The sequence below is a fragment of the Mytilus galloprovincialis genome, chromosome 6 (assembly GCF_965363235.1).
Source record: "Mytilus galloprovincialis chromosome 6, xbMytGall1.hap1.1, whole genome shotgun sequence".
NCBI lineage: Eukaryota > Metazoa > Mollusca > Bivalvia > Mytilida > Mytilidae > Mytilus > Mytilus galloprovincialis.
In genome coordinates this window covers 89,975,867-89,996,249 of record NC_134843.1, presented here as the reverse complement: position 1 = coordinate 89,996,249, position 20,383 = coordinate 89,975,867, and the positions used below count along the sequence as shown (strand labels likewise).

General features: G+C 35.7%; 26 non-coding genes across 26 annotated transcripts; all 26 read left to right on the top strand.

The window, feature by feature from the left end:
* Positions 1–468: 468 nt before the first annotated feature.
* Positions 469–586, top strand: LOC143081122 (U5 spliceosomal RNA). The gene has a single exon (XR_012979859.1). It is a non-coding gene; the product is annotated as a U5 spliceosomal RNA (small nuclear RNA).
* A 678-nt stretch (positions 587–1,264) lies between these two features.
* Positions 1,265–1,382, top strand: LOC143081121 (U5 spliceosomal RNA). Its single transcript, XR_012979858.1, has one exon. It is a non-coding gene; the product is annotated as a U5 spliceosomal RNA (small nuclear RNA).
* A 678-nt stretch (positions 1,383–2,060) lies between these two features.
* Positions 2,061–2,178, top strand: LOC143081119 (U5 spliceosomal RNA). Its single transcript, XR_012979856.1, has one exon. It is a non-coding gene; the product is annotated as a U5 spliceosomal RNA (small nuclear RNA).
* A 678-nt stretch (positions 2,179–2,856) lies between these two features.
* Positions 2,857–2,974, top strand: LOC143081118 (U5 spliceosomal RNA). The gene has a single exon (XR_012979855.1). It is a non-coding gene; the product is annotated as a U5 spliceosomal RNA (small nuclear RNA).
* A 680-nt stretch (positions 2,975–3,654) lies between these two features.
* On the top strand, positions 3,655–3,772 carry LOC143081117 (U5 spliceosomal RNA). Its single transcript, XR_012979854.1, has one exon. It is a non-coding gene; the product is annotated as a U5 spliceosomal RNA (small nuclear RNA).
* A 677-nt stretch (positions 3,773–4,449) lies between these two features.
* Positions 4,450–4,567, top strand: LOC143081116 (U5 spliceosomal RNA). The gene has a single exon (XR_012979853.1). It is a non-coding gene; the product is annotated as a U5 spliceosomal RNA (small nuclear RNA).
* A 677-nt stretch (positions 4,568–5,244) lies between these two features.
* LOC143081115 (U5 spliceosomal RNA) lies at positions 5,245–5,362 on the top strand. The gene has a single exon (XR_012979852.1). It is a non-coding gene; the product is annotated as a U5 spliceosomal RNA (small nuclear RNA).
* A 678-nt stretch (positions 5,363–6,040) lies between these two features.
* On the top strand, positions 6,041–6,158 carry LOC143081114 (U5 spliceosomal RNA). The gene has a single exon (XR_012979851.1). It is a non-coding gene; the product is annotated as a U5 spliceosomal RNA (small nuclear RNA).
* A 678-nt stretch (positions 6,159–6,836) lies between these two features.
* Positions 6,837–6,954, top strand: LOC143081112 (U5 spliceosomal RNA). The gene has a single exon (XR_012979850.1). It is a non-coding gene; the product is annotated as a U5 spliceosomal RNA (small nuclear RNA).
* Positions 6,955–7,633: 679 nt separating this feature from the next.
* Positions 7,634–7,751, top strand: LOC143081111 (U5 spliceosomal RNA). Its single transcript, XR_012979849.1, has one exon. It is a non-coding gene; the product is annotated as a U5 spliceosomal RNA (small nuclear RNA).
* Positions 7,752–8,428: 677 nt separating this feature from the next.
* On the top strand, positions 8,429–8,546 carry LOC143081110 (U5 spliceosomal RNA). The gene has a single exon (XR_012979848.1). It is a non-coding gene; the product is annotated as a U5 spliceosomal RNA (small nuclear RNA).
* A 679-nt stretch (positions 8,547–9,225) lies between these two features.
* LOC143081109 (U5 spliceosomal RNA) lies at positions 9,226–9,343 on the top strand. The gene has a single exon (XR_012979847.1). It is a non-coding gene; the product is annotated as a U5 spliceosomal RNA (small nuclear RNA).
* Positions 9,344–10,021: 678 nt separating this feature from the next.
* On the top strand, positions 10,022–10,139 carry LOC143081107 (U5 spliceosomal RNA). Its single transcript, XR_012979845.1, has one exon. It is a non-coding gene; the product is annotated as a U5 spliceosomal RNA (small nuclear RNA).
* A 678-nt stretch (positions 10,140–10,817) lies between these two features.
* LOC143081106 (U5 spliceosomal RNA) lies at positions 10,818–10,935 on the top strand. The gene has a single exon (XR_012979844.1). It is a non-coding gene; the product is annotated as a U5 spliceosomal RNA (small nuclear RNA).
* Positions 10,936–11,613: 678 nt separating this feature from the next.
* On the top strand, positions 11,614–11,731 carry LOC143081105 (U5 spliceosomal RNA). Its single transcript, XR_012979843.1, has one exon. It is a non-coding gene; the product is annotated as a U5 spliceosomal RNA (small nuclear RNA).
* A 679-nt stretch (positions 11,732–12,410) lies between these two features.
* LOC143081104 (U5 spliceosomal RNA) lies at positions 12,411–12,528 on the top strand. The gene has a single exon (XR_012979842.1). It is a non-coding gene; the product is annotated as a U5 spliceosomal RNA (small nuclear RNA).
* A 678-nt stretch (positions 12,529–13,206) lies between these two features.
* On the top strand, positions 13,207–13,324 carry LOC143081103 (U5 spliceosomal RNA). Its single transcript, XR_012979841.1, has one exon. It is a non-coding gene; the product is annotated as a U5 spliceosomal RNA (small nuclear RNA).
* A 678-nt stretch (positions 13,325–14,002) lies between these two features.
* On the top strand, positions 14,003–14,120 carry LOC143081234 (U5 spliceosomal RNA). Its single transcript, XR_012979961.1, has one exon. It is a non-coding gene; the product is annotated as a U5 spliceosomal RNA (small nuclear RNA).
* Positions 14,121–14,798: 678 nt separating this feature from the next.
* LOC143081233 (U5 spliceosomal RNA) lies at positions 14,799–14,916 on the top strand. The gene has a single exon (XR_012979960.1). It is a non-coding gene; the product is annotated as a U5 spliceosomal RNA (small nuclear RNA).
* Positions 14,917–15,594: 678 nt separating this feature from the next.
* Positions 15,595–15,712, top strand: LOC143081232 (U5 spliceosomal RNA). Its single transcript, XR_012979959.1, has one exon. It is a non-coding gene; the product is annotated as a U5 spliceosomal RNA (small nuclear RNA).
* A 678-nt stretch (positions 15,713–16,390) lies between these two features.
* On the top strand, positions 16,391–16,515 carry LOC143081188 (U5 spliceosomal RNA). The gene has a single exon (XR_012979918.1). It is a non-coding gene; the product is annotated as a U5 spliceosomal RNA (small nuclear RNA).
* Positions 16,516–16,701: 186 nt separating this feature from the next.
* On the top strand, positions 16,702–16,819 carry LOC143081231 (U5 spliceosomal RNA). Its single transcript, XR_012979958.1, has one exon. It is a non-coding gene; the product is annotated as a U5 spliceosomal RNA (small nuclear RNA).
* A 678-nt stretch (positions 16,820–17,497) lies between these two features.
* On the top strand, positions 17,498–17,615 carry LOC143081176 (U5 spliceosomal RNA). Its single transcript, XR_012979909.1, has one exon. It is a non-coding gene; the product is annotated as a U5 spliceosomal RNA (small nuclear RNA).
* A 678-nt stretch (positions 17,616–18,293) lies between these two features.
* LOC143081230 (U5 spliceosomal RNA) lies at positions 18,294–18,411 on the top strand. Its single transcript, XR_012979957.1, has one exon. It is a non-coding gene; the product is annotated as a U5 spliceosomal RNA (small nuclear RNA).
* Positions 18,412–19,089: 678 nt separating this feature from the next.
* LOC143081228 (U5 spliceosomal RNA) lies at positions 19,090–19,207 on the top strand. Its single transcript, XR_012979955.1, has one exon. It is a non-coding gene; the product is annotated as a U5 spliceosomal RNA (small nuclear RNA).
* A 678-nt stretch (positions 19,208–19,885) lies between these two features.
* On the top strand, positions 19,886–20,003 carry LOC143081226 (U5 spliceosomal RNA). Its single transcript, XR_012979954.1, has one exon. It is a non-coding gene; the product is annotated as a U5 spliceosomal RNA (small nuclear RNA).
* The last annotated feature ends 380 nt before the right edge of the window (positions 20,004–20,383 follow it).

The following is a 20,383-nucleotide window of genomic DNA, read 5'->3' as shown; positions in this document are numbered from 1 at the left end:
GCCCAATATAAAGAGAGTGATTTACGGAGATTTCTTTGCGTGCGCCATGCGCCATGACGCTACTCTTCTCTGTAGCGTTTCAGTTTGAGTTTATTCACGGCAAAGTAGCGATTAGTTTAAGAGCATGTTTTTCCATCCAATAAGTTGTTTTCTATAGCTTAGCGTGTTTTGACAAAGTGAAATACATGATTTCATTACGCATACGTTGTATATTCGTTCTTATACTGTGTGTATGTGCATTGCCGTGGCTCCATTCGGTTGTAATATGATCACGTTGTTACACAACAAAAATATGAAAAATCTATCAAATTCATAAATTGCCAACATGGTTCTACGGCATAAATGTGCCATGTGTAGATACTTATTGTGTAGAATTTAAGGATGTTTGCAAAAAGTTCATTTTCGCAAACACCTTCTCTCAGAAAACATTTACATTATTCTGTATATTCAATGTTTGTGCAAGTCGAGTTACTCTGGTTTCTCTTCAAACCACGAATATATCTTTCGCCTTTTACTAAAGATATCCGTGGAGAGGAACAATTAATGAGTCTATAGACAATTTCTCTACACCCACTTTACGTGGGTAACATAAACAACATGAAATATGCAGCTTGGTCCCCCCTTTTCCTCGCTATTAATTTTTTTTTTATCTCTCTCCATCAAATGTAGCATTACCTAGAAAAAAGACCACATGTAAAAAAAAATCGAAAACACTGACTATTATAGACTTATTTCTAGTTCGTGCTTAGAGGGGAAGCAAAGAAATTAGAAAGAAGCACTTGCAGAAGTTTGTCATGCCCAATATAAAGAGAGTGATTTACGGAGATTTCTTTGCGTGCGCCATGCGCCATGACGCTACTCTTCTCTGTAGCGTTTCAGTTTGAGTTTATTCACGGCAAAGTAGCGATTAGTTTAAGAGCATGTTTTTCCATCCAATAAGTTGTTTTCTATAGCTTAGCGTGTTTTGACAAAGTGAAATACATGATTTCATTACGCATACGTTGTATATTCGTTCTTATACTGTGTGTATGTGCATTGCCGTGGCTCCATTCGGTTGTAATATGATCACGTTGTTACACAACAAAAATATGAAAAATCTATCAAATTCATAAATTGCCAACATGGTTCTACGGCATAAATGTGCCATGTGTAGATACTTATTGTGTAGAATTTAAGGATGTTTGCAAAAAGTTCATTTTCGCAAACACCTTCTCTCAGAAAACATTTACATTATTCTGTATATTCAATGTTTGTGCAAGTCGAGTTACTCTGGTTTCTCTTCAAACCACGAATATATCTTTCGCCTTTTACTAAAGATATCCGTGGAGAGGAACAATTAATGAGTCTATAGACAATTTCTCTACACCCACTTTACGTGGGTAACATAAACAACATGAAATATGCAGCTTGGTCCCCCCTTTTCCTCGCTATTAATTTTGTTTTTATCTCTCTCCATCAAATGTAGCATTACCTAGAAAAAAGACCACATGTAAAAAAAAATCGAAAACACTGACTATTATAGACTTATTTCTAGTTCGTGCTTAGAGGGGAAGCAAAGAAATTAGAAAGAAGCACTTGCAGAAGTTTGTCATGCCCAATATAAAGAGAGTGATTTACGGAGATTTCTTTGCGTGCGCCATGCGCCATGACGCTACTCTTCTCTGTAGCGTTTCAGTTTGAGTTTATTCACGGCAAAGTAGCGATTAGTTTAAGAGCATGTTTTTCCATCCAATAAGTTGTTTTCTATAGCTTAGCGTGTTTTGACAAAGTGAAATACATGATTTCATTACGCATACGTTGTATATTCGTTCTTATACTGTGTGTATGTGCATTGCCGTGGCTCCATTCGGTTGTAATATGATCACGTTGTTACACAACAAAAATATGAAAAATCTATCAAATTCATAAATTGCCAACATGGTTCTACGGCATAAATGTGCCATGTGTAGATACTTATTGTGTAGAATTTAAGGATGTTTGCAAAAAGTTCATTTTCGCAAACACCTTCTCTCAGAAAACATTTACATTATTCTGTATATTCAATGTTTGTGCAAATCGAGTTACTCTGGTTTCTCTTCAAACCACGAATATATCTTTCGCCTTTTACTAAAGATATCCGTGGAGAGGAACAATTAATGAGTCTATAGACAATTTCTCTACACCCACTTTACGTGGGTAACATAAACAACATGAAATATGCAGCTTGGTCCCCCCTTTTCCTCGCTATTAATTTTTTTTTTATCTCTCTCCATCAAATGTAGCATTACCTGGAAAAAAGACCACATGTAAAAAAAAATCGAAAACACTGACTATTATAGACTTATTTCTAGTTCGTGCTTAGAGGGGAAGCAAAGAAATTAGAAAGAAGCACTTGCAGAAGTTTGTCATGCCCAATATAAAGAGAGTGATTTACGGAGATTTCTTTGCGTGCGCCATGCGCCATGACGCTACTCTTCTCTGTAGCGTTTCAGTTTGAGTTTATTCACGGCAAAGTAGCGATTAGTTTAAGAGCATGTTTTTCCATCCAATAAGTTGTTTTCTATAGCTTAGCGTGTTTTGACAAAGTGAAATACATGATTTCATTACGCATACGTTGTATATTCGTTCTTATACTGTGTGTATGTGCATTGCCGTGGCTCCATTCGGTTGTAATATGATCACGTTGTTACACAACAAAAATATGAAAAATCTATCAAATTCATAAATTGCCAACATGGTTCTACGGCATAAATGTGCCATGTGTAGATACTTATTGTGTAGAATTTAAGGATGTTTGCAAAAAGTTCATTTTCGCAAACACCTTCTCTCAGAAAACATTTACATTATTCTGTATATTCAATGTTTGTGCAAGTCGAGTTACTCTGGTTTCTCTTCAAACCACGAATATATCTTTCGCCTTTTACTAAAGATATCCGTGGAGAGGAACAATTAATGAGTCTATAGACAATTTCTCTACACCCACTTTACGTGGGTAACATAAACAACATGAAATATGCAGCTTGGTCCCCCCTTTTCCTCGCTATTAATTTTTTTTTTTTATCTCTCTCCATCAAATGTAGCATTACCTAGAAAAAAGACCACATGTAAAAAAAAATCGAAAACACTGACTATTATAGACTTATTTCTAGTTCGTGCTTAGAGGGGAAGCAAAGAAATTAGAAAGAAGCACTTGCAGAAGTTTGTCATGCCCAATATAAAGAGAGTGATTTACGGAGATTTCTTTGCGTGCGCCATGCGCCATGACGCTACTCTTCTCTGTAGCGTTTCAGTTTGAGTTTATTCACGGCAAAGTAGCGATTAGTTTAAGAGCATGTTTTTCCATCCAATAAGTTGTTTTCTATAGCTTAGCGTGTTTTGACAAAGTGAAATACATGATTTCATTACGCATACGTTGTATATTCGTTCTTATACTGTGTGTATGTGCATTGCCGTGGCTCCATTCGGTTGTAATATGATCACGTTGTTACACAACAAAAATATGAAAAATCTATCAAATTCATAAATTGCCAACATGGTTCTACGGCATAAATGTGCCATGTGTAGATACTTATTGTGTAGAATTTAAGGATGTTTGCAAAAAGTTCATATTCGCAAACACCTTCTCTCAGAAAACATTTACATTATTCTGTATATTCAATGTTTGTGCAAGTCGAGTTACTCTGGTTTCTCTTCAAACCACGAATATATCTTTCGCCTTTTACTAAAGATATCCGTGGAGAGGAACAATTAATGAGTCTATAGACAATTTCTCTACACCCACTTTACGTGGGTAACATAAACAACATGAAATATGCAGCTTGGTCCCCCCTTTTCCTCGCTATTAATTTTTTTTTATCTCTCTCCATCAAATGTAGCATTACCTAGAAAAAAGACCACATGTAAAAAAAAATCGAAAACACTGACTATTATAGACTTATTTCTAGTTCGTGCTTAGAGGGGAAGCAAAGAAATTAGAAAGAAGCACTTGCAGAAGTTTGTCATGCCCAATATAAAGAGAGTGATTTACGGAGATTTCTTTGCGTGCGCCATGCGCCATGACGCTACTCTTCTCTGTAGCGTTTCAGTTTGAGTTTATTCACGGCAAAGTAGCGATTAGTTTAAGAGCATGTTTTTCCATCCAATAAGTTGTTTTCTATAGCTTAGCGTGTTTTGACAAAGTGAAATACATGATTTCATTACGCATACGTTGTATATTCGTTCTTATACTGTGTGTATGTGCATTGCCGTGGCTCCATTCGGTTGTAATATGATCACGTTGTTACACAACAAAAATATGAAAAATCTATCAAATTCATAAATTGCCAACATGGTTCTACGGCATAAATGTGCCATGTGTAGATACTTATTGTGTAGAATTTAAGGATGTTTGCAAAAAGTTCATTTTCGCAAACACCTTCTCTCAGAAAACATTTACATTATTCTGTATATTCAATGTTTGTGCAAGTCGAGTTACTCTGGTTTCTCTTCAAACCACGAATATATCTTTCGCCTTTTACTAAAGATATCCGTGGAGAGGAACAATTAATGAGTCTATAGACAATTTCTCTACACCCACTTTACGTGGGTAACATAAACAACATGAAATATGCAGCTTGGTCCCCCCTTTTCCTCGCTATTAATTTTTTTTTTATCTCTCTCCATCAAATGTAGCATTACCTAGAAAAAAGACCACATGTAAAAAAAATCGAAAACACTGACTATTATAGACTTATTTCTAGTTCGTGCTTAGAGGGGAAGCAAAGAAATTAGAAAGAAGCACTTGCAGAAGTTTGTCATGCCCAATATAAAGAGAGTGATTTACGGAGATTTCTTTGCGTGCGCCATGCGCCATGACGCTACTCTTCTCTGTAGCGTTTCAGTTTGAGTTTATTCACGGCAAAGTAGCGATTAGTTTAAGAGCATGTTTTTCCATCCAATAAGTTGTTTTCTATAGCTTAGCGTGTTTTGACAAAGTGAAATACATGATTTCATTACGCATACGTTGTATATTCGTTCTTATACTGTGTGTATGTGCATTGCCGTGGCTCCATTCGGTTGTAATATGATCACGTTGTTACACAACAAAAATATGAAAAATCTATCAAATTCATAAATTGCCAACATGGTTCTACGGCATAAATGTGCCATGTGTAGATACTTATTGTGTAGAATTTAAGGATGTTTGCAAAAAGTTCATTTTCGCAAACACCTTCTCTCAGAAAACATTTACATTATTCTGTATATTCAATGTTTGTGCAAGTCGAGTTACTCTGGTTTCTCTTCAAACCACGAATATATCTTTCGCCTTTTACTAAAGATATCCGTGGAGAGGAACAATTAATGAGTCTATAGACAATTTCTCTACACCCACTTTACGTGGGTAACATAAACAACATGAAATATGCAGCTTGGTCCCCCCTTTTCCTCGCTATTAATTTTTTTTTTATCTCTCTCCATCAAATGTAGCATTACCTAGAAAAAAGACCACATGTAAAAAAAAATCGAAAACACTGACTATTATAGACTTATTTCTAGTTCGTGCTTAGAGGGGAAGCAAAGAAATTAGAAAGAAGCACTTGCAGAAGTTTGTCATGCCCAATATAAAGAGAGTGATTTACGGAGATTTCTTTGCGTGCGCCATGCGCCATGACGCTACTCTTCTCTGTAGCGTTTCAGTTTGAGTTTATTCACGGCAAAGTAGCGATTAGTTTAAGAGCATGTTTTTCCATCCAATAAGTTGTTTTCTATAGCTTAGCGTGTTTTGACAAAGTGAAATACATGATTTCATTACGCATACGTTGTATATTCGTTCTTATACTGTGTGTATGTGCATTGCCGTGGCTCCATTCGGTTGTAATATGATCACGTTGTTACACAACAAAAATATGAAAAATCTATCAAATTCATAAATTGCCAACATGGTTCTACGGCATAAATGTGCCATGTGTAGATACTTATTGTGTAGAATTTAAGGATGTTTGCAAAAAGTTCATTTTCGCAAACACCTTCTCTCAGAAAACATTTACATTATTCTGTATATTCAATGTTTGTGCAAGTCGAGTTACTCTGGTTTCTCTTCAAACCACGAATATATCTTTCGCCTTTTACTAAAGATATCCGTGGAGAGGAACAATTAATGAGTCTATAGACAATTTCTCTACACCCACTTTACGTGGGTAACATAAACAACATGAAATATGCAGCTTGGTCCCCCCTTTTCCTCGCTATTAATTTTTTTTTTATCTCTCTCCATCAAATGTAGCATTACCTAGAAAAAAGACCACATGTAAAAAAAAATCGAAAACACTGACTATTATAGACTTATTTCTAGTTCGTGCTTAGAGGGGAAGCAAAGAAATTAGAAAGAAGCACTTGCAGAAGTTTGTCATGCCCAATATAAAGAGAGTGATTTACGGAGATTTCTTTGCGTGCGCCATGCGCCATGACGCTACTCTTCTCTGTAGCGTTTCAGTTTGAGTTTATTCACGGCAAAGTAGCGATTAGTTTAAGAGCATGTTTTTCCATCCAATAAGTTGTTTTCTATAGCTTAGCGTGTTTTGACAAAGTGAAATACATGATTTCATTACGCATACGTTGTATATTCGTTCTTATACTGTGTGTATGTGCATTGCCGTGGCTCCATTCGGTTGTAATATGATCACGTTGTTACACAACAAAAATATGAAAAATCTATCAAATTCATAAATTGCCAACATGGTTCTACGGCATAAATGTGCCATGTGTAGATACTTATTGTGTAGAATTTAAGGATGTTTGCAAAAAGTTCATTTTCGCAAACACCTTCTCTCAGAAAACATTTACATTATTCTGTATATTCAATGTTTGTGCAAGTCGAGTTACTCTGGTTTCTCTTCAAACCACGAATATATCTTTCGCCTTTTACTAAAGATATCCGTGGAGAGGAACAATTAATGAGTCTATAGACAATTTCTCTACACCCACTTTACGTGGGTAACATAAACAACATGAAATATGCAGCTTGGTCCCCCCTTTTCCTCGCTATTAATTTTTTTTTTTATCTCTCTCCATCAAATGTAGCATTACCTAGAAAAAATACCACATGTAAAAAAAAATCGAAAACACTGACTATTATAGACTTATTTCTAGTTCGTACTTAGAGGGGAAGCAAAGAAATTAGAAAGAAGCACTTGCAGAAGTTTGTCATGCCCAATATAAAGAGAGTGATTTACGGAGATTTCTTTGCGTGCGCCATGCGCCATGACGCTACTCTTCTCTGTAGCGTTTCAGTTTGAGTTTATTCACGGCAAAGTAGCGATTAGTTTAAGAGCATGTTTTTCCATCCAATAAGTTGTTTTCTATAGCTTAGCGTGTTTTGACAAAGTGAAATACATGATTTCATTACGCATACGTTGTATATTCGTTCTTATACTGTGTGTATGTGCATTGCCGTGGCTCCATTCGGTTGTAATATGATCACGTTGTTACACAACAAAAATATGAAAAATCTATCAAATTCATAAATTGCCAACATGGTTCTACGGCATAAATGTGCCATGTGTAGATACTTATTGTGTAGAATTTAAGGATGTTTGCAAAAAGTTCATTTTCGCAAACACCTTCTCTCAGAAAACATTTACATTATTCTGTATATTCAATGTTTGTGCAAGTCGAGTTACTCTGGTTTCTCTTCAAACCACGAATATATCTTTCGCCTTTTACTAAAGATATCCGTGGAGAGGAACAATTAATGAGTCTATAGACAATTTCTCTACACCCACTTTACGTGGGTAACATAAACAACATGAAATATGCAGCTTGGTCCCCCCTTTTCCTCGCTATTAATTTTTTTTTTATCTCTCTCCATCAAATGTAGCATTACCTAGAAAAAAGACCACATGTAAAAAAAATCGAAAACACTGACTATTATAGACTTATTTCTAGTTCGTGCTTAGAGGGGAAGCAAAGAAATTAGAAAGAAGCACTTGCAGAAGTTTGTCATGCCCAATATAAAGAGAGTGATTTACGGAGATTTCTTTGCGTGCGCCATGCGCCATGACGCTACTCTTCTCTGTAGCGTTTCAGTTTGAGTTTATTCACGGCAAAGTAGCGATTAGTTTAAGAGCATGTTTTTCCATCCAATAAGTTGTTTTCTATAGCTTAGCGTGTTTTGACAAAGTGAAATACATGATTTCATTACGCATACGTTGTATATTCGTTCTTATACTGTGTGTATGTGCATTGCCGTGGCTCCATTCGGTTGTAATATGATCACGTTGTTACACAACAAAAATATGAAAAATCTATCAAATTCATAAAATGCCAACATGGTTCTACGGCATAAATGTGCCATGTGTAGATACTTATTGTGTAGAATTTAAGGATGTTTGCAAAAAGTTCATTTTCGCAAACACCTTCTCTCAGAAAACATTTACATTATTCTGTATATTCAATGTTTGTGCAAGTCGAGTTACTCTGGTTTCTCTTCAAACCACGAATATATCTTTCGCCTTTTACTAAAGATATCCGTGGAGAGGAACAATTAATGAGTCTATAGACAATTTCTCTACACCCACTTTACGTGGGTAACATAAACAACATGAAATATGCAGCTTGGTCCCCCCTTTTCCTCGCTATTAATTTTTTTTTTTATCTCTCTCCATCAAATGTAGCATTACCTAGAAAAAAGACCACATGTAAAAAAAAATCGAAAACACTGACTATTATAGACTTATTTCTAGTTCGTGCTTAGAGGGGAAGCAAAGAAATTAGAAAGAAGCACTTGCAGAAGTTTGTCATGCCCAATATAAAGAGAGTGATTTACGGAGATTTCTTTGCGTGCGCCATGCGCCATGACGCTACTCTTCTCTGTAGCGTTTCAGTTTGAGTTTATTCACGGCAAAGTAGCGATTAGTTTAAGAGCATGTTTTTCCATCCAATAAGTTGTTTTCTATAGCTTAGCGTGTTTTGACAAAGTGAAATACATGATTTCATTACGCATACGTTGTATATTCGTTCTTATACTGTGTGTATGTGCATTGCCGTGGCTCCATTCGGTTGTAATATGATCACGTTGTTACACAACAAAAATATGAAAAATCTATCAAATTCATAAATTGCCAACATGGTTCTACGGCATAAATGTGCCATGTGTAGATACTTATTGTGTAGAATTTAAGGATGTTTGCAAAAAGTTCATTTTCGCAAACACCTTCTCTCAGAAAACATTTACATTATTCTGTATATTCAATGTTTGTGCAAGTCGAGTTACTCTGGTTTCTCTTCAAACCACGAATATATCTTTCGCCTTTTACTAAAGATATCCGTGGAGAGGAACAATTAATGAGTCTATAGACAATTTCTCTACACCCACTTTACGTGGGTAACATAAACAACATGAAATATGCAGCTTGGTCCCCCCTTTTCCTCGCTATTAATTTTTTTTTTATCTCTCTCCATCAAATGTAGCATTACCTAGAAAAAAGACCACATGTAAAAAAAAATCGAAAACACTGACTATTATAGACTTATTTCTAGTTCGTGCTTAGAGGGGAAGCAAAGAAATTAGAAAGAAGCACTTGCAGAAGTTTGTCATGCCCAATATAAAGAGAGTGATTTACGGAGATTTCTTTGCGTGCGCCATGCGCCATGACGCTACTCTTCTCTGTAGCGTTTCAGTTTGAGTTTATTCACGGCAAAGTAGCGATTAGTTTAAGAGCATGTTTTTCCATCCAATAAGTTGTTTTCTATAGCTTAGCGTGTTTTGACAAAGTGAAATACATGATTTCATTACGCATACGTTGTATATTCGTTCTTATACTGTGTGTATGTGCATTGCCGTGGCTCCATTCGGTTGTAATATGATCACGTTGTTACACAACAAAAATATGAAAAATCTATCAAATTCATAAATTGCCAACATGGTTCTACGGCATAAATGTGCCATGTGTAGATACTTATTGTGTAGAATTTAAGGATGTTTGCAAAAAGTTCATTTTCGCAAACACCTTCTCTCAGAAAACATTTACATTATTCTGTATATTCAATGTTTGTGCAAGTCGAGTTACTCTGGTTTCTCTTCAAACCACGAATATATCTTTCGCCTTTTACTAAAGATATCCGTGGAGAGGAACAATTAATGAGTCTATAGACAATTTCTCTACACCCACTTTACGTGGGTAACATAAACAACATGAAATATGCAGCTTGGTCCCCCCTTTTCCTCGCTATTAATTTTTTTTTTATCTCTCTCCATCAAATGTAGCATTACCTAGAAAAAAGACCACATGTAAAAAAAAATCGAAAACACTGACTATTATAGACTTATTTCTAGTTCGTGCTTAGAGGGGAAGCAAAGAAATTAGAAAGAAGCACTTGCAGAAGTTTGTCATGCCCAATATAAAGAGAGTGATTTACGGAGATTTCTTTGCGTGCGCCATGCGCCATGACGCTACTCTTCTCTGTAGCGTTTCAGTTTGAGTTTATTCACGGCAAAGTAGCGATTAGTTTAAGAGCATGTTTTTCCATCCAATAAGTTGTTTTCTATAGCTTAGCGTGTTTTGACAAAGTGAAATACATGATTTCATTACGCATACGTTGTATATTCGTTCTTATACTGTGTGTATGTGCATTGCCGTGGCTCCATTCGGTTGTAATATGATCACGTTGTTACACAACAAAAATATGAAAAATCTATCAAATTCATAAATTGCCAACATGGTTCTACGGCATAAATGTGCCATGTGTAGATACTTATTGTGTAGAATTTAAGGATGTTTGCAAAAAGTTCATTTTCGCAAACACCTTCTCTCAGAAAACATTTACATTATTCTGTATATTCAATGTTTGTGCAAGTCGAGTTACTCTGGTTTCTCTTCAAACCACGAATATATCTTTCGCCTTTTACTAAAGATATCCGTGGAGAGGAACAATTAATGAGTCTATAGACAATTTCTCTACACCCACTTTACGTGGGTAACATAAACAACATGAAATATGCAGCTTGGTCCCCCCTTTTCCTCGCTATTAATTTTTTTTTTATCTCTCTCCATCAAATGTAGCATTACCTAGAAAAAAGACCACATGTAAAAAAAAATCGAAAACACTGACTATTATAGACTTATTTCTAGTTCGTGCTTAGAGGGGAAGCAAAGAAATTAGAAAGAAGCACTTGCAGAAGTTTGTCATGCCCAATATAAAGAGAGTGATTTACGGAGATTTCTTTGCGTGCGCCATGCGCCATGACGCTACTCTTCTCTGTAGCGTTTCAGTTTGAGTTTATTCACGGCAAAGTAGCGATTAGTTTAAGAGCATGTTTTTCCATCCAATAAGTTGTTTTCTATAGCTTAGCGTGTTTTGACAAAGTGAAATACATGATTTCATTACGCATACGTTGTATATTCGTTCTTATACTGTGTGTATGTGCATTGCCGTGGCTCCATTCGGTTGTAATATGATCACGTTGTTACACAACAAAAATATGAAAAATCTATCAAATTCATAAATTGCCAACATGGTTCTACGGCATAAATGTGCCATGTGTAGATACTTATTGTGTAGAATTTAAGGATGTTTGCAAAAAGTTCATTTTCGCAAACACCTTCTCTCAGAAAACATTTACATTATTCTGTATATTCAATGTTTGTGCAAGTCGAGTTACTCTGGTTTCTCTTCAAACCACGAATATATCTTTCGCCTTTTACTAAAGATATCCGTGGAGAGGAACAATTAATGAGTCTATAGACAATTTCTCTACACCCACTTTACGTGGGTAACATAAACAACATGAAATATGCAGCTTGGTCCCCCCTTTTCCTCGCTATTAATTTTTTTTTTATCTCTCTCCATCAAATGTAGCATTACCTAGAAAAAAGACCACATGTAAAAAAAAAATCGAAAACACTGACTATTATAGACTTATTTCTAGTTCGTGCTTAGAGGGGAAGCAAAGAAATTAGAAAGAAGCACTTGCAGAAGTTTGTCATGCCCAATATAAAGAGAGTGATTTACGGAGATTTCTTTGCGTGCGCCATGCGCCATGACGCTACTCTTCTCTGTAGCGTTTCAGTTTGAGTTTATTCACGGCAAAGTAGCGATTAGTTTAAGAGCATGTTTTTCCATCCAATAAGTTGTTTTCTATAGCTTAGCGTGTTTTGACAAAGTGAAATACATGATTTCATTACGCATACGTTGTATATTCGTTCTTATACTGTGTGTATGTGCATTGCCGTGGCTCCATTCGGTTGTAATATGATCACGTTGTTACACAACAAAAATATGAAAAATCTATCAAATTCATAAATTGCCAACATGGTTCTACGGCATAAATGTGCCATGTGTAGATACTTATTGTGTAGAATTTAAGGATGTTTGCAAAAAGTTCATTTTCGCAAACACCTTCTCTCAGAAAACATTTACATTATTCTGTATATTCAATGTTTGTGCAAGTCGAGTTACTCTGGTTTCTCTTCAAACCACGAATATATCTTTCGCCTTTTACTAAAGATATCCGTGGAGAGGAACAATTAATGAGTCTATAGACAATTTCTCTACACCCACTTTACGTGGGTAACATAAACAACATGAAATATGCAGCTTGGTCCCCCCTTTTCCTCGCTATTAATTTTTTTTTTATCTCTCTCCATCAAATGTAGCATTACCTAGAAAAAAGACCACATGTAAAAAAAAATCGAAAACACTGACTATTATAGACTTATTTCTAGTTCGTGCTTAGAGGGGAAGCAAAGAAATTAGAAAGAAGCACTTGCAGAAGTTTGTCATGCCCAATATAAAGAGAGTGATTTACGGAGATTTCTTTGCGTGCGCCATGCGCCATGACGCTACTCTTCTCTGTAGCGTTTCAGTTTGAGTTTATTCACGGCAAAGTAGCGATTAGTTTAAGAGCATGTTTTTCCATCCAATAAGTTGTTTTCTATAGCTTAGCGTGTTTTGACAAAGTGAAATACATGATTTCATTACGCATACGTTGTATATTCGTTCTTATACTGTGTGTATGTGCATTGCCGTGGCTCCATTCGGTTGTAATATGATCACGTTGTTACACAACAAAAATATGAAAAATCTATCAAATTCATAAATTGCCAACATGGTTCTACGGCATAAATGTGCCATGTGTAGATACTTATTGTGTAGAATTTAAGGATGTTTGCAAAAAGTTCATTTTCGCAAACACCTTCTCTCAGAAAACATTTACATTATTCTGTATATTCAATGTTTGTGCAAGTCGAGTTACTCTGGTTTCTCTTCAAACCACGAATATATCTTTCGCCTTTTACTAAAGATATCCGTGGAGAGGAACAATTAATGAGTCTATAGACAATTTCTCTACACCCACTTTACGTGGGTAACATAAACAACATGAAATATGCAGCTTGGTCCCCCCTTTTCCTCGCTATTAATTTTTTTTTTATCTCTCTCCATCAAATGTAGCATTACCTAGAAAAAAGACCACATGTAAAAAAAAATCGAAAACACTGACTATTATAGACTTATTTCTAGTTCGTGCTTAGAGGGGAAGCAAAGAAATTAGAAAGAAGCACTTGCAGAAGTTTGTCATGCCCAATATAAAGAGAGTGATTTACGGAGATTTCTTTGCGTGCGCCATGCGCCATGACGCTACTCTTCTCTGTAGCGTTTCAGTTTGAGTTTATTCACGGCAAAGTAGCGATTAGTTTAAGAGCATGTTTTTCCATCCAATAAGTTGTTTTCTATAGCTTAGCGTGTTTTGACAAAGTGAAATACATGATTTCATTACGCATACGTTGTATATTCGTTCTTATACTGTGTGTATGTGCATTGCCGTGGCTCCATTCGGTTGTAATATGATCACGTTGTTACACAACAAAAATATGAAAAATCTATCAAATTCATAAATTGCCAACATGGTTCTACGGCATAAATGTGCCATGTGTAGATACTTATTGTGTAGAATTTAAGGATGTTTGCAAAAAGTTCATTTTCGCAAACACCTTCTCTCAGAAAACATTTACATTATTCTGTATATTCAATGTTTGTGCAAGTCGAGTTACTCTGGTTTCTCTTCAAACCACGAATATATCTTTCGCCTTTTACTAAAGATATCCGTGGAGAGGAACAATTAATGAGTCTATAGACAATTTCTCTACACCCACTTTACGTGGGTAACATAAACAACATGAAATATGCAGCTTGGTCCCCCCTTTTCCTCGCTATTAATTTTTTTTTTATCTCTCTCCATCAAATGTAGCATTACCTAGAAAAAAGACCACATGTAAAAAAAAATCGAAAACACTGACTATTATAGACTTATTTCTAGTTCGTGCTTAGAGGGGAAGCAAAGAAATTAGAAAGAAGCACTTGCAGAAGTTTGTCATGCCCAATATAAAGAGAGTGATTTACGGAGATTTCTTTGCGTGCGCCATGCGCCATGACGCTACTCTTCTCTGTAGCGTTTCAGTTTGAGTTTATTCACGGCAAAGTAGCGATTAGTTTAAGAGCATGTTTTTCCATCCAATAAGTTGTTTTCTATAGCTTAGCGTGTTTTGACAAAGTGAAATACATGATTTCATTACGCATACGTTGTATATTCGTTCTTATACTGTGTGTATGTGCATTGCCGTGGCTCCATTCGGTTGTAATATGATCACGTTGTTACACAACAAAAATATGAAAAATCTATCAAATTCATAAATTGCCAACATGGTTCTACGGCATAAATGTGCCATGTGTAGATACTTATTGTGTAGAATTTAAGGATGTTTGCAAAAAGTTCATTTTCGCAAACACCTTCTCTCAGAAAACATTTACATTATTCTGTATATTCAATGTTTGTGCAAGTCGAGTTACTCTGGTTTCTCTTCAAACCACGAATATATCTTTCGCCTTTTACTAAAGATATCCGTGGAGAGGAACAATTAATGAGTCTATAGACAATTTCTCTACACCCACTTTACGTGGGTAACATAAACAACATGAAATATGCAGCTTGGTCCCCCCTTTTCCTCGCTATTAATTTTTTTTTTATCTCTCTCCATCAAATGTAGCATTACCTAGAAAAAAGACCACATGTAAAAAAAAATCGAAAACACTGACTATTATAGACTTATTTCTAGTTCGTGCTTAGAGGGGAAGCAAAGAAATTAGAAAGAAGCACTTGCAGAAGTTTGTCATGCCCAATATAAAGAGAGTGATTTACGGAGATTTCTTTGCGTGCGCCATGCGCCATGACGCTACTCTTCTCTGTAGCGTTTCAGTTTGAGTTTATTCACGGCAAAGTAGCGATTAGTTTAAGAGCATGTTTTTCCATCCAATAAGTTGTTTTCTATAGCTTAGCGTGTTTTGACAAAGTGAAATACATGATTTCATTACGCATACGTTGTATATTCGTTCTTATACTGTGTGTATGTGCATTGCCGTGGCTCCATTCGGTTGTAATATGATCACGTTGTTACACAACAAAAATATGAAAAATCTATCAAATTCATAAATTGCCAACATGGTTCTACGGCATAAATGTGCCATGTGTAGATACTTATTGTGTAGAATTTAAGGATGTTTGCAAAAAGTTCATTTTCGCAAACACCTTCTCTCAGAAAACATTTACATTATTCTGTATATTCAATGTTTGTGCAAGTCGAGTTACTCTGGTTTCTCTTCAAACCACGAATATATCTTTCGCCTTTTACTAAAGATATCCGTGGAGAGGAACAATTAATGAGTCTATAGACAATTTCTCTACACCCACTTTACGTGGGTAACATAAACAACATGAAATATGCAGCTTGGTCCCCCCTTTTCCTCGCTATTAATTTTTTTTTTATCTCTCTCCATCAAATGTAGCATTACCTAGAAAAAAGACCACATGTAAAAAAAAATCGAAAACACTGACTATTATAGACTTATTTCTAGTTCGTGCTTAGAGGGGAAGCAAAGAAATTAGAAAGAAGCACTTGCAGAAGTTTGTCATGCCCAATATAAAGAGAGTGATTTACGGAGATTTCTTTGCGTGCGCCATGCGCCATGACGCTACTCTTCTCTGTAGCGTTTCAGTTTGAGTTTATTCACGGCAAAGTAGCGATTAGTTTAAGAGCATGTTTTTCCATCCAATAAGTTGTTTTCTATAGCTTAGCGTGTTTTGACAAAGTGAAATACATGATTTCATTACGCATACGTTGTATATTCGTTCTTATACTGTGTGTATGTGCATTGCCGTGGCTCCATTCGGTTGTAATATGATCACGTTGTTACACAACAAAAATATGAAAAATCTATCAAATTCATAAATTGCCAACATGGTTCTACGGCATAAATGTGCCATGTGTAGATACTTATTGTGTAGAATTTAAGGATGTTTGCAAAAAGTTCATTTTCGCAAACACCTTCTCTCAGAAAACATTTACATTATTCTGTATATTCAATGTTTGTGCAAGTCGAGTTACTCTGGTTTCTCTTCAAACCACGAATATATCTTTCGCCTTTTACTAAAGATATCCGTGGAGAGGAACAATTAATGTGCATTGCCGTGGCTCCATTCGGTTGTAATATGATCACGTTGTTACACAACAAAAATATGAAAAATCTATCAAATTCATAAATTGCCAACATGGTTCTACGGCATAAATGTGCCATGTGTAGATACTTATTGTGTAGAATTTAAGGATGTTTGCAAAAAGTTCATTTTCGCAAACACCTTCTCTCAGAAAACATTTACATTATTCTGTATATTCAATGTTTGTGCAAGTCGAGTTACTCTGGTTTCTCTTCAAACCACGAATATATCTTTCGCCTTTTACTAAAGATATCCGTGGAGAGGAACAATTAATGAGTCTATAGACAATTTCTCTACACCCACTTTACGTGGGTAACATAAACAACATGAAATATGCAGCTTGGTCCCCCCTTTTCCTCGCTATTAATTTTTTTTTTATCTCTCTCCATCAAATGTAGCATTACCTAGAAAAAAGACCACATGTAAAAAAAAATCGAAAACACTGACTATTATAGACTTATTTCTAGTTCGTGCTTAGAGGGGAAGCAAAGAAATTAGAAAGAAGCACTTGCAGAAGTTTGTCATGCCCAATATAAAGAGAGTGATTTACGGAGATTTCTTTGCGTGCGCCATGCGCCATGACGCTACTCTTCTCTGTAGCGTTTCAGTTTGAGTTTATTCACGGCAAAGTAGCGATTAGTTTAAGAGCATGTTTTTCCATCCAATAAGTTGTTTTCTATAGCTTAGCGTGTTTTGACAAAGTGAAATACATGATTTCATTACGCATACGTTGTATATTCGTTCTTATACTGTGTGTATGTGCATTGCCGTGGCTCCATTCGGTTGTAATATGATCACGTTGTTACACAACAAAAATATGAAAAATCTATCAAATTCATAAATTGCCAACATGGTTCTACGGCATAAATGTGCCATGTGTAGATACTTATTGTGTAGAATTTAAGGATGTTTGCAAAAAGTTCATTTTCGCAAACACCTTCTCTCAGAAAACATTTACATTATTCTGTATATTCAATGTTTGTGCAAGTCGAGTTACTCTGGTTTCTCTTCAAACCACGCATATATCTTTCGCCTTTTACTAAAGATATCCGTGGAGAGGAACAATTAATGAGTCTATAGACAATTTCTCTACACCCACTTTACGTGGGTAACATAAACAACATGAAATATGCAGCTTGGTCCCCCCTTTTCCTCGCTATTAATTTTTTTTTTATCTCTCTCCATCAAATGTAGCATTACCTAGAAAAAAGACCACATGTAAAAAAAAATCGAAAACACTGACTATTATAGACTTATTTCTAGTTCGTGCTTAGAGGGGAAGCAAAGAAATTAGAAAGAAGCACTTGCAGAAGTTTGTCATGCCCAATATAAAGAGAGTGATTTACGGAGATTTCTTTGCGTGCGCCATGCGCCATGACGCTACTCTTCTCTGTAGCGTTTCAGTTTGAGTTTATTCACGGCAAAGTAGCGATTAGTTTAAGAGCATGTTTTTCCATCCAATAAGTTGTTTTCTATAGCTTAGCGTGTTTTGACAAAGTGAAATACATGATTTCATTACGCATACGTTGTATATTCGTTCTTATACTGTGTGTATGTGCATTGCCGTGGCTCCATTCGGTTGTAATATGATCACGTTGTTACACAACAAAAATATGAAAAATCTATCAAATTCATAAATTGCCAACATGGTTCTACGGCATAAATGTGCCATGTGTAGATACTTATTGTGTAGAATTTAAGGATGTTTGCAAAAAGTTCATTTTCGCAAACACCTTCTCTCAGAAAACATTTACATTATTCTGTATATTCAATGTTTGTGCAAGTCGAGTTACTCTGGTTTCTCTTCAAACCACGAATATATCTTTCGCCTTTTACTAAAGATATCCGTGGAGAGGAACAATTAATGAGTCTATAGACAATTTCTCTACACCCACTTTACGTGGGTAACATAAACAACATGAAATATGCAGCTTGGTCCCCCCTTTTCCTCGCTATTAATTTTTTTTTTATCTCTCTCCATCAAATGTAGCATTACCTAGAAAAAAGACCACATGTAAAAAAAAATCGAAAACACTGACTATTATAGACTTATTTCTAGTTCGTGCTTAGAGGGGAAGCAAAGAAATTAGAAAGAAGCACTTGCAGAAGTTTGTCATGCCCAATATAAAGAGAGTGATTTACGGAGATTTCTTTGCGTGCGCCATGCGCCATGACGCTACTCTTCTCTGTAGCGTTTCAGTTTGAGTTTATTCACGGCAAAGTAGCGATTAGTTTAAGAGCATGTTTTTCCATCCAATAAGTTGTTTTCTATAGCTTAGCGTGTTTTGACAAAGTGAAATACATGATTTCATTACGCATACGTTGTATATTCGTTCTTATACTGTGTGTATGTGCATTGCCGTGGCTCCATTCGGTTGTAATATGATCACGTTGTTACACAACAAAAATATGAAAAATCTATCAAATTCATAAATTGCCAACATGGTTCTACGGCATAAATGTGCCATGTGTAGATACTTATTGTGTAGAATTTAAGGATGTTTGCAAAAAGTTCATTTTCGCAAACACCTTCTCTCAGAAAACATTTACATTATTCTGTATATTCAATGTGTGTGCAAGTCGAGTTACTCTGGTTTCTCTTCAAACCACGAATATATCTTTCGCCTTTTACTAAAGATATCCGTGGAGAGGAACAATTAATGAGTCTATAGACAATTTCTCTACACCCACTTTACGTGGGTAACATAAACAACATGAAATATGCAGCTTGGTCCCCCCTTTTCCTCGCTATTAATTTTTTTTTTATCTCTCTCCATCAAATGTAGCATTACCTAGAAAAAAGACCACATGTAAAAAAAAATCGAAAACACTGACTATTATAGACTTATTTCTAGTTCGTGCTTAGAGGGGAAGCAAAGAAATTAGAAAGAAGCAGTTGCAGAAGTTTGTCATGCCCAATATAAAGAGAGTGATTTACGGAGATTTCTTTGCGTGCGCCATGCGCCATGACGCTACTCTTCTCTGTAGCGTTTCAGTTTGAGTTTATTCACGGCAAAGTAGCGATTAGTTTAAGAGCATGTTTTTCCATCCAATAAGTTGTTTTCTATAGCTTAGCGTGTTTTGACAAAGTGAAATACATGATTTCATTACGCATACGTTGTATATTCGTTCTTATACTGTGTGTATGTGCATTGCCGTGGCTCCATTCGGTTGTAATATGATCACGTTGTTACACAACAAAAATATGAAAAATCTATCAAATTCATAAATTGCCAACATGGTTCTACGGCATAAATGTGCCATGTGTAGATACTTATTGTGTAGAATTTAAGGATGTTTGCAAAAAGTTCAGTTTCGCAAACACCTTCTCTCAGAAAACATTTACATTATTCTGTATATTCAATGTTTGTGCAAGTCGAGTTACTCTGGTTTCTCTTCAAACCACGAATATATCTTTCGCCTTTTACTAAAGATATCCGTGGAGAGGAACAATTAATGAGTCTATAGACAATTTCTCTACACCCACTTTACGTGGGTAACATAAACAACATGAAATATGCAGCTTGGTCCCCCCTTTTCCTCGCTATTAATTTTTTTTTTATCTCTCTCCATCAAATGTAGCATTACCTAGAAAAAAGACCACATGTAAAAAAAAATCGAAAACACTGACTATTATAGACTTATTTCTAGTTCGTGCTTAGAGGGGAAGCAAAGAAATTAGAAAGAAGCACTTGCAGAAGTTTGTCATGCCCAATATAAAGAGAGTGATTTACGGAGATTTCTTTGCGTGCGCCATGCGCCATGACGCTACTCTTCTCTGTAGCGTTTCAGTTTGAGTTTATTCACGGCAAAGTAGCGATTAGTTTAAGAGCATGTTTTTCCATCCAATAAGTTGTTTTCTATAGCTTAGCGTGTTTT